Genomic DNA, 6488 nt, shown 5'->3' with positions numbered 1-6488 from the left:
GACTGAAGCCATCGGCCTGGGCCACTTGGATGCCAGGAAAGCAAAATATATTGCTGTTGGCAAACAGCTAAACAAATCTGGCAATTTGGTGAGGACAGAGCCACAGCCTGACTCTATGACAATTAATCCAGCATGAATTTGGGTGTGACTCAGGCCCTTCTCGAACTTTTAAAATTCATTACATTTTTTTCAAGATTCATTACATTTTATTTATGCAATCACTAACCACACAGAACTTACAGTAGACTCTAAGAAGTATGTATGACAAAGTTATAAAATATAAGTTGAAAATTGGGACTATAGGGGAAAAAATAAGAATAAGAGGTAAAGACAGGAATAGAGCAGAATAGAAGGTAAAATAAAGATACATAGGCCAGAAGGTTATTAAACTGGATCTGAAAAGTGGCTCTGAGTTCCCTGGTGGCCAAGTCAAAAAGGACAGTAGAAGCTATACTCCTGGTCCACAGGAGAAAGACACTCGACTCTCTGGAACCAGTATTGCCCTGCCATGAGACCCCAGGTAAGTGATTTAACCTCTTCTTGCACTCAGTTTCCTCATTTCCAAAAGGGATGAGAAACTCCTGAATCTTGGTGACTCCTTCTTTAGGTAATAAAAAAAAAAAATTTAAAAAAACCCCAAAACTTAATTAAAAAAACAAGAATGGCTAATCTTCCAGCCTAGACTCCAAAATAAGATTCCCAAACTCCAAAGTCTTTAAGGGCCAGTCAGTAACAACAACGAGAGAAGCAGTCTGGGCAGAACACAATAAGGAGGGGTAGGGATTGTGGTGAACTGCAGAGCCTGGGCGCTCTCTAAAGGGGGCAGCTGTTTCTCATCTCCAGCTGATCACTGCCTCCTACAGAAATGTGGGCCCATGTTCTGATTTTTACGAAGAGCTCAAAATCAGAGTTTTTAACGTAAACTCTTCTAACTTTTAAATTTTTCTTTTAATTCAAATTTATTTTCTTAAGACAATGCACAAGTCAAACATAGCCCCATCTGAAAGCCAATTTGTAGAAAGAAACAGCAAGCCCCTTTAGTGCCTTACACACAGATTTTTCAGGTTAAATTGCAATCCGCAGATGCTATCTTCTCCCAGCTAAGCATCTCAAAGAAGCATTTCCCAACAAAGGTATGATTCATTCCGAATCCCATTCCACACGCGTTGTTGAGTCCCCACCATATTTTAGGGACAGTGAAGGGTACACCAGTGTGATAAACAAGTCTTCGCCAAGAAGCCAGAGGCGCCTGGCGGTGTATGCCATCAGGATGCTGGATGGCTCCCAGGGAGGCTTCAAGGTTTGGTGATGTGTGCAGAAATCAGCCTCCCCAGCACCACCTTCAAGGCCGACGGCTGGATTTATTACTCCTGGGAAACAGAAAAGACCCATCCCTCTCCAAGTCATTTTTTCTCCGTCCAGCCCCCTGGACGAGCTTCGCAGAGCCCTGCCATTCCGTTCACTGCCAGTTCAGTTCAGCAAGACACAGGTACTCAGAGCTGGAGGTGTCAAGACAGAATATGGGACCACTGGTCCGCATTCCGCGTAAGTCTGAGATACGAGAGGCAACGGCACGTATCCTAGAGAATATGTGAATTCCCAAAGAAGCCACGTGATATCATGGAAAGTTAGTTAACCTGACCTGTGTTCAAGCTAAGAGTTCTCCCCTCCATTAGCTATGTTATCTTGGGCAAGTCACCTACAAAAGAGAATATTAAAAAAAAAAAAAAAAAAAAAAACAGGGCTATAACGTCACCTAACTTACAGTTTGTTGTGGTGTCGTGTGGTGGCTTTTGGTGACTCCAGTTGTTCAAAGCTGAGTAGAGAGCTGCAGCCAGAACAAAGAGCAAAAAGGAGTTCAGTCGTACGGATGGGGCAGCCCGAGCGACTCCGGTTCGATCTGCAGCCCCAGCCCCACCACTTCGCGTCGTCTTGCCCGTTCGGTTCTGCAGGGCTGCAGGGCGGCTGTTTCTCCTTCTCGGGTTCCAGCTCGTTGGAGGTCAGGAGAGGACGCCACCGCGGGTTGACCGTCCCGACCGGGCCTTGGCATGCACGCTCCACCCTCTCTTTCTGCACTAGCCGCTGTTTCGAGGACGCAGCCCTGAGAGAGGAAGGTGTCAGGAGACCGACCGCCTGCAGGTACATGTGACTGAACCCGGCTCTGGCCTCTGAATAAACTGTTAAGGTTCTGGCGGGCGAGTCTGGAGACCTCCTCGCCTTGCAGTGACCAAGACAAGCCTTGCAGGTAAGTTCCTTTGCTTGTTAACACCGCCACCTGCCATTCTGGAGCGACCAGCCTTTGCTCTCCAGGTCCGAAGTGTGTGTCAAATTTTACCCGCGAAACTGCGAGCTCCCAGCTCCGCCTTCTCAGCCCCAGGAAGCCGCCTCATCTCCCTCAACTGAGGCAGAAGCCCCGCCTCTTCCTGTTTCCAAAGCCCTACTACCGAATCTTCCTGTCCAAAGGGCCGTCAGCTCTCAAGTCATTGGTGGAGCACATGTGATTGTCAGCCACTGCACCCAATGACTGACCAAGTTGGTTCCAGTAGCTTCCGGAGGGCTCTTTTATCTCTCAAGTCTCTCTGATTTTGTTACAAGTGACAGAAGCCCAATGTGTTGGAAAGATACTGAAGGATCTTTAGTTATTATTATTGTTACAGATAATATTGTTAAATATAATAACAATAGTTTTAGTAGTATATTATTAGATGATTATCATTAGCTATAACTGTTATAATATTATAATATTGTTATTATAATATAATATTATTGTGGTTACCAGGGAATGAAATACAGAGATGTTGGTCAAAGGGTACAAACTTCCAGTTAAAAGATGAATATATTTTGAGGATCTAATAATGTACAACATGATTATTGTTAATTATACTATATTAAATATTTGAAAGTTGCTAAAAGAGTAGATCTTAAATGTTCTCACAATAAAAAATTAATCATTATGTGACATGATGGATGTGTTAACTAACAATATAGTGGTAATCATTTTGCAATATACAAGCATACTAAATCAACAAGTTATAGTGTTAAACATCAACAAGGTAACACTTAAATTTAGTGGTATATTTCAATTAAATCTCAATAAAGCTGGGGAAAATACTATGTCTAATTATTTTAGTATTATTACAAAATTTAATAACATTATTGTTGCCGTTATTATTAGGAGGAAGAGGAGGAAGAAGGAAAAGAAACATTTATGAAACATTTAATACTTCCCAAGTTATTCCTGGCACTTTGCATGTATCTCTATTCCTCACCACCACCCTATGAGGTACGTATTCTACTTTATCCTATTTTATAGAAGACAAAAACTGCTGTGACACAACTAGGATTTTAACTGCTGGTCTGGCTTCAGAGGTTGCACCCATCACTGTTAAACTATAATCAAAGGAAGCATAACCAGAAGAGCAGAGGTGTACAAGTGTAACTGAAACCAAGCGCTTGAATTCCAACAGGAATTTATTGCTCTTCATCTTTGCCTCTGTCAACTTTTTCCTTCTCACAGAAGATGAGCTTCCCTCCTGTGGCAGGAGAGGAGGCTCCCTACAATCCCCAGCCTCATGTCTCACAGCCTCCACCACAGAGGACTGACATTCTCTCTGCTTCCGAGTTCAAAACCCCAGGGAAGGGCTCTGATTGGCCCAGCTTGTGTCATGTGCCAAACTCTGGACCAATCACATGTGGCCAGGGGGCCACAGTACAATAGTTTCAGGGCTTTGGTGTCAAATCAATGAATGGCAGGTGGAGGCAGGACCTCACTAGGGGGTGGAAGAGGCAGGGAAGGGAAAGGGGATGAAAGCCATTTTCATGAGAAAGGAGGCATGCTGGGGACATTAGCATTTATTTCACCCTGAGAACAAGGGAAATTTGCCAGAAAGCCTCACTGGGAAGAAGCCGGTTGGCTCTTGCAGCTGTGGCCCTTCTGACATTTCCAGATGCTGGACATCATTTCTTCAAAAGTGCACGTGCAGCTTTAATGAGGGACTAAGGAGAACAATGTTCCCGGACACCCATGAAGAGGAATCCTGCTCTGCCTCCCTGTGTCTTCAAAGGGGGTTTTTGAAGACATATCCTGGGCATTTAGCAAATGCCCCAGAATAGCTCCTCTGAAGGACTCCTGTCCTCTGTTACATCTCACAGCTGCAGTTTGGGCAATTCACAATCGACATTCACTTCCACATCATCCTATCTGTCTTCTTCCTCCCCCACCCCAATCCTGATTTACATTTCAAGACCCCCCGGGTGGTGGGGCAAGAAAGCTGGCTCAATAACCAGTCAGAACTGGGTTTGAATCTTGGGTTTGCTCCTTGGCAGCAGGGCTGTCTTGCGAAAACTATTCGACAGGTCTAGAACCCATTCCCCCTGCCCCCGATACCTGGAAACAAGAATACCTTCCTGGTAAAGCAGTTGAGAGAATGAGAAATAATGTGGAGAAAGTCCCGTCAGTCAGGATAAAATGACTGGGCTGCAGTGTCAAATAAGACCCCAAATATCAGTAGCTTTGTGCCACGAAGGTTGTTTTGGCCCTCATTCCAAGTTCCCGGCCACATGAGAGGAAGTCTTTTATGGTAGGCCATCATAAGGCCAAGTCACCAAGAGATGCTAACACCAGCAGAAGTGACAGATGGACACACATATAAAGCATCTTGCTGCCACTGAGTCCCTAGTCCCTGGTCCATGCCACAACTCCCTCCATTCCGTAAGCCACTAAGTTCCCGCTGTGCTTAAGTGTGTGTGCTTCAGTCACTTATAAGTAACTGAAGGAGATGCACCCAATCGGATTAGCCATAGGAGTGCCAGCGGTCCCCTTGCTGAGTGCTTAGTATGTACTAGGCACTAGGGATCATGTTTTCTGAGCATGTCCCAGGCACTGTTCTAGACCCCTCAGGTACGCCCATTTCTGCCCAGGGTCAGCTTCACTCCCACTGGGCTGAGGCAACCTTCACACCTGCCTGTTGAGTCCGTGATGAAGACCCTATTTCTAAATTAGGAAACTGAGGCCCAGAGAGGTTAAGTCACATGCAGTCTTAGTTTGGGCTCCCCCAGAAGCAGACATGAGGCAAGAAATCAAGTACAAGGAGTTGATTTGGGAGATGCAGAAAATACATACAGAGAAGTGGGGACATGAGCTAGGGAAGAGAAAGCAGCCAACAAAGACTATTTTCCAGACAGCTCGGGCTGTGGGCCACTGGAGCTTTATCCTGTGAGGGAACAGTGGGGTCAGCATTATCCCCACCAAGGGCCAGGGAGCCGGGGTATTTCTTTACACACCTGTCAGTCACTGGTGGAGGGAAGCTCTCAGGAGCATTAATCCCTGACATGTCCAGCCGTCCCTCTGCAAGGGCAGAGGAGCATTCCACAGCTTTAAAAAAAAAAAACCCTCCGACAAGGAGAGGGAGATATACCAGCAGCTGGAATTTGGCCAACACTTACTGATATAGTGGTGTGGGGGTAAATGTTTAACAACTGGCTGTCCAGACTGGGGGAGGGGGGCAGGGAGGGAGAAAGGAAGGAGAGAGAAAAGAAAGAGACAGAGAGAAAGGAGAGAGAGAAAGGAAAGGGGAAAGAGGAGGAGGGAGGGAAAGAGAGAGGAAGGATAGAGGGAAAGCCTTGATTTGTGACGTTTGCTTATTCCACGGTGTAAATACCCCCACTATGTCCAATTTCAAGCTACCGTCTTGCAAAATTTCTGAATATTTTGGAATATTCCCGAAAATTTAACAGCTGGCTCTTGCGAGCTGGTACTAGCCAATTCCGGCACACAACTAAGCCAGAAGGCAAGAAACGTGTCTGCCACGTCACGTGCCAAGGCACACAACTGGAGTAATTCCATGCAGCAGGTATGACTCCGAAATCCACGGTCTTTACATTCTACCATGGTGGGTATTATTCATCCTTATTCCTTCTCAGCCTGGGACTGCACAAAGATTGTGGTGATAAACAGGCATTGGGGAAAAGAAAGGAGAAGCTCATGCTGAAAAGAGAGGGACCGGGCTAGTCATTGACAGAGACCTTCCAAAGCATCCATTCTGACCCCACACTGAATGCTGGGCTCCTCCTGACAGCATCCTTGCCCCGTGATCATCCATCAGCTACTTGCACATCTCCCAGGATGGGGAGCTCACCACTTCTCCAACAGACTATCTGCCTCTGAAGGGTCCCATATCACCAGACCTAGACGGGATTCAAACAGCCAACTGCCTGTTTAGGAGGAGTCATGTCACTGCGTCCAGGGCAATGGATGGCCTCGGTGCCGGAGGAAGGCACTTGAAGAATGTGCACGCCGCTAGATCAGATACACGGAGTAGATGAAGTGCCTGGTCCCAGACCAACTTAAGCAATGGCTCCTTTTGTCAAAACCACTCACCAAAAGGGAGACTATTACATGATAAATGCTGGCCTGGGTCAGAGCAATGAAGCATCGCGTGCAGGGTTCTGTCTCCGACAGGGCTCGGTGACTTCCCCCAGGCTGAAAG

The sequence above is a fragment of the Rhinolophus ferrumequinum genome (assembly GCF_004115265.2).
Source record: "Rhinolophus ferrumequinum isolate MPI-CBG mRhiFer1 chromosome 15 unlocalized genomic scaffold, mRhiFer1_v1.p scaffold_54_arrow_ctg1_1, whole genome shotgun sequence".
Classification (NCBI taxonomy): domain Eukaryota; kingdom Metazoa; phylum Chordata; class Mammalia; order Chiroptera; family Rhinolophidae; genus Rhinolophus; species Rhinolophus ferrumequinum.
The sequence above is the reverse complement of the archived record's forward strand: the minus strand, read 5'-3'. Positions refer to the sequence as shown.